This window comes from Enoplosus armatus, chromosome 11, assembly GCF_043641665.1.
Source record: "Enoplosus armatus isolate fEnoArm2 chromosome 11, fEnoArm2.hap1, whole genome shotgun sequence".
NCBI lineage: Eukaryota > Metazoa > Chordata > Actinopteri > Centrarchiformes > Enoplosidae > Enoplosus > Enoplosus armatus.
In genome coordinates, this window is record NC_092190.1 from 1,703,829 (window position 1) to 1,714,489 (window position 10,661).

At 45.5% G+C, this 10,661-nt stretch overlaps 1 pseudogene; it reads left to right on the forward strand.

The window, feature by feature from the left end:
- Positions 1–52: 52 nt before the first annotated feature.
- LOC139292307 (trace amine-associated receptor 13c-like) lies at positions 53–5,862 on the forward strand (annotated as a pseudogene).
- The last annotated feature ends 4,799 nt before the right edge of the window (positions 5,863–10,661 follow it).

Here is a 10,661-nt window from a genome sequence, read left to right on the forward strand (position 1 = left end):
AGTCAGTGAATAGAGCCTTCCTTTAGGCGGTGACGCACCAGACAACAGATCAATGGCACAGTCATATGGGCGGTGTGGAGGAAGGGTGATGGCTCGTGATTTGCTGAACACGGCCTTAAGGTCCAGATATTCTTTACGTACCGCCGACAGGTCCGGAAACTCCTCCAGTGGTTCCATGGTACCACCTGGTGGCAGAGCTGAAGAAAGCCACTGAGACAAACAGTAAGTGCTCCAACCCAAAATGGTTTTATTTACCCAGTCAATTTGGGGATTGTGTTTGACCAGCCTGGGGTAGCCTAGTATTATGGGAAACTGTGGAGTGTCTATGAGATGCAACTGGATCTTTTCACAGTGGTTACCAGAAACCAGGAGAGTAACAGGCTCAGTTACATATTTTACCTTGGCTAGGGGCTAGCCATTGAGAACATTGGCTTGCATGGTCTGGGGTAACCTTCGGGTGAGAATGCCCAGTTGTCTGACCAGTGCTGTGTCAACCATGCTTTCGTCTGCACCTGGGTCCAGCAATATGGCCACCTCCAACCGCTGGTCTCTCCACTGTAGGTTGGCAGTTAGTAGAAAGCGTTGGAAAGGAGATTCAGAGAAGGGGAGGGCACTCACCAGTAACTCCCGGCCTACTGGTGAGCGTTGTCTTTTAACGGACAGTAAGCAACATAGTGTCCTGGTTGACCACAGTAAAGGCAGGAACCTGTGATGAGGCGTTGTCGCAGCTCTGCTGGAGACAGCCTGGTTCGGTCCACCTGCATGGGCTCCGGATCTGAGGAGGTCACAGCTTGCTCTGCTGTCTGCGATCTGCGGGGAGACAGCTGAGGGCGCCTGGCTAATCTCTCTTTCTGCCTTTGTGATCTGAATCTGGTGTCAATGCGAATGGCCAGGTCAATAAGTGAGTCTAGTGTGGTAGGTAATTCACAGGGAGCTAGCTCATCCTTTATGGCCTCCAAAACTCCATTCAAAAATCGTATTTGTAATGAGCCTCAGTGTTCCAGGAACAATTAGCAGCTAACGTGCAAAAATCAATGGCATAATCAGAAACTGACCTCCTCCCTTGGCGTGCTTGCAACAGAACCCGTCCTGCCTCTCTGCCACTGGCGGACCAGTCGAAGACCTTTCTCATTTCCTGGGTAAAACTATCCAGGGAGGTGCACCGCTGAATTGGCCTCCCAGACCCTCCCAGAAGTTCCCCACTCTCTCACTCTTCCATCCAAGAGAGTGATAATGTAGGCAACTCGGGAACGATCACATGGAAAGGAGGAAGGCTGCAGTTGAAAAACCAGAGAGCATTGTGACAGAAAGGAGCGACAAAGACCAGGCTCACCACTGTAGTGTCTGGGAGGAGGCAGGCGTGGCTCATTGCTGGGGAGTGGGGAAAGCAGGCGGCGGAGGTGGAGAAGGGATAGCCTGATAGCCGGTCCCAGCCCCTGTCCCTGGCTGGGACCGGGGTCTGAAGCTGCTGTAACTGGGTAGTCAGGAGATCAAGATTGCCAGTGATTGCTTGCAGGTGCTGAGTCACCATGGCCGTGTCCTTCTGCTGAGAGTCGAGTGCAGCTCCCTGCTTGTGCACTAGTGCACAGAGCTGCTGAAATTCTGCTGGGTCAATGGCTGGCCAGATCGTACTGTCACAAATCAGAAGGAACCCACACGCAGAATAGCAGACAGAGACGAGGGTAGAGCAATCACAATGTCTTTACTAACTTGTTTGCAAGGTACAGACAATTCCAGGGTCAAATCCAAACCTTCGAGGAAATCAGGCAGAGGTACAAAGGGAGCAGGCAGAAGCTCAAAATCCAGTAGGCAGGTACAGGTCGGAATCCAAAAGGTCACAAATGTTCAAACAGGCGGGACACGAAGCATGCTACGCACAAACAACGATCTGGCAGAGAACAAAGGGAAGGTGACTAGTATGAATACTGGTGGTACTTGGGAAATGAGCTGGAGGTGAGTGTCAGGAAGAGCAGCCTGGTGGGTGATTGGTAGACAGGGGAAAAAGGGGAAATGTCCAAGGGCCTGGAGGGAAAAAACTGGCAGGTGCTGCCTGGAAGATGAAAGGCTGTGGAATGTGTGTGAGAGGAGCAGCAGGAGGGTGGGGTTCAGGAGGAGCAGGAGGCTCCAGCAGAGTCCATGACAGTGTTACTCCAGCTACTGGTGAGGTGATATGACATGGTCTGGGAAGACTAGTTTGAGAAACAGATCCGTGAGTTGGAAGATCAAAATCTTTTTTCATAAAATTATAAAGTTATCACAGCAGCAATCATTCCATCTTTTTTTGACGTGAGGATTGCCAGATAAACAGTATAAATACTGCAGGCAGTTATATCACTTTGTTCAGAAAGCTGCCAGAGCTGCTTTACAAGAAAATTACAATATTCAACTATTTTACCAAACTTTTCCAATCATTGGATTTGCAATTATTTTTGAGTTGTATGCTTTGCCCTGCCTATTTTTGCAATAAATTCATAAACTGCAATTGAAGCCCAATTTGTGGACATTGGCTTTATCCTGTCTTAAGGACTGCGGTCTTAAAGGTAAAGTGTGTTTAACAACTTTCATGGTACCTAAAGGTTACTCTAGCCAATCAAATTAACAGATCCTTGGGACCTATTTTACAAGTTCCTAAAACATTTCCTAGCACCCATACCAAGTGCAAAGATCACAAAGAGCAGAGCTGCCATTAACAGCCGTGGCCGGTGAAAGTATCAGGTACAGGGCTACTTAGCCTGGTGCTATACCGGAGTACGCAGGGTGGACTTCGGAAGAAGGCAGTGAGTAGCAAGGCGTTTCTCCTCGCCACCAGCTTGAATAGTTTTCATTACCATAACCAGGTGATACCGGTAGGGCTGCGAACTCGGCCCCTTTAAACGGAGAGCTGGTCCAGTACCTCCTGACCAGGGGTTACGCGGGATCTAACAAAAACTTGGTGATGTACGCACCACACACTCCCCAACTCTGCCAGTGGTCTATCACATTTCCAGTGCACCCTGGTCTACCAACCACTGCTCTTTCCCGAACAAGAGAGAGAGGCCAACGTCTCCACGCGTCCAGGCCTTTGTTCGCTCAGTCTGGGTGGCCAAGTGGGACGCTTCCTCTCGGGGTAGAGTCCAGGAAGTTTGCTACCCGGTACGTGGGCCCTTCCCAAACTCAAAGGTGATCAGTGTAGTGTAAGTGCAGTTAGTATTTACATTATAGTTATAAGTAGAAGCAGGAAGGAAGATGGACATGAAGGCAGAACACTTAAGGGGGGATATGTACAATGATTAAGAAAAAATGTGTAGAATAACAGAAAGACATGGAGACGGTCCTGCAGTGCATCTCCTCCAACAACCCTTCCTCTTAGTCAAAACAACTGCTTTGGGTTGAGTATATGCACAACACACTCCGCAACTCTGCCACTGGTCTGTCACATTTCCAGTGCTCCCTGGTTTACCAACCACTGCTCTTCCCCAAATAACAGAGAGAGGCCAACGTCTCCACGTGTCCAGGCCTTTGTTTGCTCAGTCTGGGTGGCCGAGTGGGACCCTTCCTCTCGGGGTGGAGTCCAGGATGTTTGCTCCCCGGTAAGTGGGTCGGATAGCAGAAAGTGTATGAGAGAGAGAGAGAGGCAGAACAAGTGATGAAGATGATAGTGGGATGTGTAGAGCAGGGGAGGAAGGACATCAGTGTCCAACAGAGACAGTGAGAGAGGAGGGGAGGGATGGAGACGATGGTAGAAAGAGATAAAGCAGCTGTATGACAGAGAGTTCTGGGTAGAAATCTGCCAGAGCTGCAGCTTCCCCCCCCCCCCCCCCCCTCCTCTCTCTCATGATGGAGACCCAGGACGGAGCGGAGTTCTGTTTTCCACAACTCCTCAACATCTCCTGCAAGAAGCCGACACTTCCTTGGTCTGAAGCTGTGCTCCTGAACATCCTGCTGCCCTCCATCTGTGTGCTCACTGTAGCTCTCAACCTGCTTGTCATCATCTCAGTCTCCCACTTCAGGTAAAGTTTCATGTCTCAGCAGAACCCACAGTTTAAGTTTTACAACTATGAACACTGAGATCCAAGAAGAATTGAGTTACTTTTTAAATCTGGCAAACTACATGTCTCCTACTAACTATATTCCTTGGTTTCTTTGAACCACGCCTGTAATGTTTCAATCAGAATCAGAAGAAGGCCAAGTATGTATACACATGTTTTTTTGCTCTCTATTTACTTACACAGTATAGAAATACAGCTGAAAACCAAGGACAGCAAAGCTGAACAAAGGTAGACATTTAGGTATGATGTCTATATAAGAAAGAAGATAAACATATATATACGTATAAACAATACAACAATGAACAACAACAGATTGTCTATATGTAAACAAGAATAGTGTAGGATTGTGTGATCATGCTGGAAGAAATATTGAATGATTAATGTAACAGGGTGCTTTATATACATGATGTATGTGGATATGTACAGTATATGCATGTATAAATGGCAGTATGCAGTATATTCAGTGTTTATAGTGGCTTAGGTTTATATATGACTGTGATGTACTGAGTTAGAAATCAAGTGGTATGTCAAGTATAAGTATAAAATATACAGTGTCAGATTGTCACTGACACTCTGTGGCTTTTGTTAACTGTTAACTGTTCTACTATAAAGTCTTATTGCCTAAGATGAACCAGACCTTAACAATGGAACCACAGAAGATATTTTGACATGTCACAGTCGGAAAAACAAAGGTGTAAAACATAAAATGAATGATGGCTGAATTCCATTTAGGTGCTTCAGTTTCAGTGTCCTGGTATTGTGCATGCTGGTGATGTCTCGCTGTTATGTTTTACTGGGACACTTGAATAATGACAACAATAATGTTAGTACTGTAACACCTGTTCTTTTCCTACTATGACAGGTCAAAATGTCTGCTGTGAAAAAGGCCTGTTGCTGCGGCAGATCAGCAAAGAAAACCTTTTTCCTTGATTGTTTTTGAAGGCACTGAAATGAAACAACATTTTGTCATTTAGATATGAGAACTTGTTGGGTTATCGACTCTTTTCTCTTTCCCTCGAGGCTGCTCCACACCCCCACCAACATCCTCCTCCTCTCTCTGGCTGTCTCAGACTTTCTCGTGGGCCTCGTGCTGATGCCGGGCGTGATCCACCTAAAAACATCCTGCTGGTTTCTTGGTGACTTCATGTGTTCTTTCTCTAGTGTAATAGCATACACCATAACCTGTGTCTCAATAGGAGACATGATGCTCATATCAGCCGACCGCTATGTGGCTATATGTGACCCTCTGCATTACCCCACCAGAATCACTGTGACAAGAATTGAACTCTCTGTTTGTCTGTGTTGGTTCTGGTCTGTTTTGTACAGCATTCTCCTTTCAAAGGATGACCTGAGTCAATCCGACAGACATAATTCCTGCTACAGAGAATGTGTGATTGTCACTGACTTTATCGCAGGAGTTGTTGACCTTGTTTTGACCTTTATTGTTCCAGTTACTATCATCATTGTTCTGTATATGAGAGTATTTGTTGTGGCTGTGTCTCAGGCTCGTGCCATGCGCTCTCACATCACAGCTGCTACACTTCAGCGTTCAGTAAATCCAACAAGGAAATCTGAGCTGAAAGCAGCCAGGACTCTTGGTGTTCTTGTACTTGTGTTTCTAATATGTTTCTGCCCATATTATTGTGTCACTCTTGCTGCTGACAGCTTACTCAGTACTCCATCTGGATTCCCTGTAACCTTTCTGTTATATTTTAACTCTTGTCTAAACCCTTTGATCTATGCACTGTTTTACCCCTGGTTTAGAAAAGCCATGAAAGTCATTGTCACTCTTCAGATACTGCAGCCTGGCTCATGTGAGGCCAACATACTGTAGAGAGACTGTGGACTGACTAAAACAAGATCTGCTATACGAAGATTTTCACTAAATTCAAAATCCCAAAAATTGAAGTGAAAGCCCTCTCTTCTCTCTCTGTATAAAGTTTATAAACTGTATATGAGAAAACTCATGCGTTGTTCTACTCATTGTCAGTTTTAAGATTATAACTCATTGCATATTTAGGGCAAAAGAATAATTATGACAAAATAATTATTTGGTTCTCATCAGTTGCATTATATGATGGTTGTATGTGTTTTTCTCTCTCAGTGTTTATGGCTGGTGACTTTGAACAGCTGCAGACTCGACAGTGTTCTGCCTTCATTTCAACAATACGTGGACAATATGTCTGACAAGAAGGGGAAACATCCTGGACTCATGGAAATATTACTGACGCATACGTCTCCCGCCACTCGGCTTTGCAGATCACAATGTTATCTTCCTATTTCTGCATTACAGACAGGTTCTGAAACGTCACAAGCCCCAGACCTACAGCGTCAGCCAGTGGTCAGAGGACGCCATTACACAATGACAGGGTTCAATTGCCTGCATAGACTGGGAAATTTTTGATACCAACTTTAGACCTACAGGAAATATCCAAATTCCAAACCCTGCGTCACCCACCATATCAATTGAAGATTAAGGGATGGAAAGCCTTTCAGCAGCAGGACTTGCTTTCTGATAATTCTGATAATTCTTTTTTATTTCAACAAAAATTAAAAAGGGGGCATCTCAGTAGTTACAGTATATAATGCAGTTTTCACAACATCACAAGGATTTGTAGAAAAACACAAAAAAAGTAAATAACAGTAACATTAATGACAAAAGTTATAATATGTAAGTAACATATATATATATATATATATATATATATATATATATATATATATATATGTGCATATAGGTAGAATTTAAGGTACCAAAACAACAGTGCAAAATAATAATTGAATAAATGGATACAAAAATAATTTAAAAAAGAAATGAAAAAGAATAAAAGAAAATAGAAAAGAAAAAAAAATGTAAATCAAAAGCAGAGAATAAAATGACTAACTCCCACATGTCACGAACCCCACCCAACCCCCAACCAACCCTAACCCGCACACACACACACACACACACACACACACAACTGTGGCTGGGGTGTGATGACACACCTAAGAGAAATACAGAGTCAACAGGAAAAAAAAAATATGGAGAAACTAACAAACAAACATGGATAGCTGGGCAGGTACATACTGGGATTAATCGGAGGGCAAGCGGTGCAACACATTAACATGGGTCATAAAGGGCTGCCATATATGAATTTTTTTTTCCCTTGAACCTCTCAGAGTATATTTTATTTTCTCAAGTTTGAGAAAGAACATAACATCTTTAAGCCATTGGGATGTAGAAGCACTCTTGGCAGAGTTCCAATGTAATGGTACGATTCATCTGGCTATGAGAGACGTGAATGCAATTACCTGTTTGTTTTAATTGTACCACTATCTTCAAATGACATGAGGGAGTTATTCATTTTGGAAACTGGTGCTCTTTGATGTAGTTTTAAAGAAAGCAGTAGTCCAAATGTGGATGACATATAAGAAAAATCTGCGAACACCCCTTCTGTATACAAGTCTTGAAAAGTCTTAATACCTTTACTGTTCCACTGGGAGAAAAATGAATCTAAAGATGAAGGGGGGGATGAATGCTTATTACATATTGGAGGCAAGGTTGATGCAGTTAAGAACTTAAAATGGTGGCTAAATTGCTGCCAGATTTTTAAAGTGGTAAGAACTACTGGGTTGTCTGTATAATGTTTGATTTGGATAGGTAGGGAGGCGTACAGCAGGGTGGAGAGGGAAGATGAGGTATAAGAGAGTGCTTCCAATCTGCACCAGGGAGTGTTTGGGGACTCGAGCCAATAAATTCAATTCAGTTCAGTTTTATTTGTATAGCGTCAAATCACAACAAAAAGTCATCTCATGACACTTTACAAATAGAGCAGGTCTAGACCGACTCTTTATAATGTTATTACAGAGACCCAATAGTTCCCACCATGAGCAAGACCTTTGGCGACAGTGGCAAGGAAAAACTTCCTTTTAAGAGGCAGAAACCTCGAGCAGAACCAGACTCGGTGGGCGGTCATCTGCTTTGACCGGTTGGGTTTGAGAGAGAGAGAGAGAGAGACGTAGCGGGGGAGGGAGAAAGAGGGAGGGGGAGAGACAGATAGACAGAAAGAGATTTTAAACTCTATTCTAGATTTTACAGGGAGCCAGTGCAGCAAAGCTAATACAGGAGAAATATGATCTCTTTTCCTGGTTCCTGTCACAGAATTGTGTATCCGGGAGAGTGCGTCTGGTTTCACGTTTCTGGAACCAGGACGATATGTGAGTGTGAAGGAGAATCGGCCAAACAACAGAGCCCAGCGAGCCTGTCTGGGATTGAGTCGTTTAGCGGACATCCAGTCGGCTAAATTTTTATGGTCAGTCCAAACAACGTTTGGTTAGGGGGGCTGCCACTTTGCGATAGTTGCGGATGAAGCGTCTGTAAAAGTTAGCAAAACCCAGAAATCTCTGAAGCTGTTTTTGGTTACTGGGACGTGGCCACTCTGCTACAGCTCAGATTTTATCTGGATCTGCCTCCAGCTGTCCCCTCACCACTATATATCCCAGAAAACTCACTGATTCCACATGAAACTCACATTTCTCCGCCTCGACATATGGTCTGTTTTCCAACAGCCTCTGCAGCACCTGTTGGACATGGGAAATGTGGTCAGACATTTTTTCAGAAAAAATGAGGATGTCATCCAGGCACACGAAACGGTTCAAAAAATCTCTTAAGACATCATTCACTAGGGACTGCAAGACTGCAGGAGCATTAGTGAGACCAAAAGGCATTACCAGATATTCAAAGTGGCCCAAAGGGGTGTTGAAGGCAGTTTTCCATTCATCTCCCTCCTTGATTCTGATCAGATGATATGCATTGCGGAGATCCAGCTTGGAAAACACTGTGGCCTTGTGAAGTGGTTTGAATGCAGCAGAAATCAGAGGTAAGGGGTATTTGTTCTTAACTGTGATGGTGTTTAGCCGCGATAGTCTATACAGGGACGGAGGGTCTTGTCTTTCTTTGGAACGAAAAAAAATCCTGCTGCCACGGGGGATTAGGAGGGACGGATAAGACCGGCTGCCAAAGACTCTTTGATGTATTTCTCCAATGCCTCCCTCTCAGGGCTGGAGAGATTGTATAGTCTGCTGGTGGGCAAAGGGGCACCTGGAAGGAGGTCAGTGGAGCAGTCATTGGGGGGGGGGGTAGTGATTGGGGCCAGATCCTTATGAAAAACCTCTGCCAGGTCATGATAATCATAGGGAATAGAAGATAAATCAGGGGGAATCAGGGTTGGGTGTACTGGTGGCGCCCTCTGCTGGAGGCAGCACAGATTACAGGCGGGTGGAGAGACAATAATTACTCCAGTTAATGATCTTATTTCTGGACCAATCAATGTGTGGATTATGTTTTGCCAACCAGGGGTGTCCTAGAACTATAGGAGTCTGAGGTGAAGAAATTATCTTTAGCTTAATCTGATCTTTTGGCCGTACTGGGCAGACAGCAATGTAATGTCCGAGCTGTCCGCAGTAAAGACGTTCCCCTCTTAGCATTCTCCGGGTCCGCTCCATCGGAGAGAGGCGCGTGCGCACAAGTTGCATGGGCTCCTCCAGGGCTGTGGCGAGGGAAGAAGAGTTGGATGCTTCTCCGGAGGATGAATGCGGAGTAGCGCACCGCACTGGAGGAAAACACAGAAGCGGCGAGTGTCCTGCCCTCTCACGGTGACGCTCCAAAAGCCGGTTATCAATCTTTATGGCCAGAGAAATAAGAGAGTCCAAATCGGGAGGCTCATCGCGAGTGGCAATCTCATCTTTTAATTGTTCTCCGAGGCCATTCAAAGAAGCGCATCTGAGCAACGGGTCACTCTATCCCGCATCTGCAGCCAGTGTGCGGAATTCAACAGAGTATTCTGCCACGGGGGTCCTGACAGATGTTATACAGGCGTTTGTTCGCGCTTCCGGAGTGATCAGGATGGTCAAACACACTCCGAAGTCTGTTGGCAAGCTCATCATAATTCAGCGTGGAGATATCAGAACTGGTATTTACGGCTTCGGCCCAAGCTAAAGCTTTTCCTTGCAGTTAACCGATCACATAATGTACCCTTGCCTGATCCGTTGGAAACGTGAGGGGGTGCTGACAGAAGACTAGGGAGCACTGGAACAGAAAACCCCGGCATTTGTCCAACTCACCGGAGAATGGCTTGGGATCCGGGGCGTGGGATTCTTGGTGTGGCTGAGGAGCGGGAGGCGACGGTGACAGCGGAGAAGGAGGAGGGCTGGGTTGAGAAGCTACACCAGTGGTGAGTTGTGCTGATAGTAGGGTGAGCTGATTTGTTAGTTGAGTGATCTGATGAAACAAAGCTTGATTACTGTTGGAGAGGGAGCGGAGCATTTGTTCGTGTTTGCCTAGTAATTTTCCTTGGTTGGAGAGGGCCTTCTGCAGTGCGGATTCTGGGTCCATGTTTGTTGCCAGTTCATACTGTTATGCAGGTCTAAACTACTGGACTCAACTTAGACTCAAACAGCCAGAAGAGTGGGTAACAATGATTTATTGAAAATCTGCGACAGCGGCAGACGTAGAGGGGAAAGGGCAATGGAGATGGAGCGGATGAGGCGGAGGAGAATGGAGACGAGGATTCAGTCTTGAGTCCGGAGGGAGCGGCAGATGGATGGAGGTCGACGGCCTCCATCCACGGCCCTGGATCAAGACAATTAATT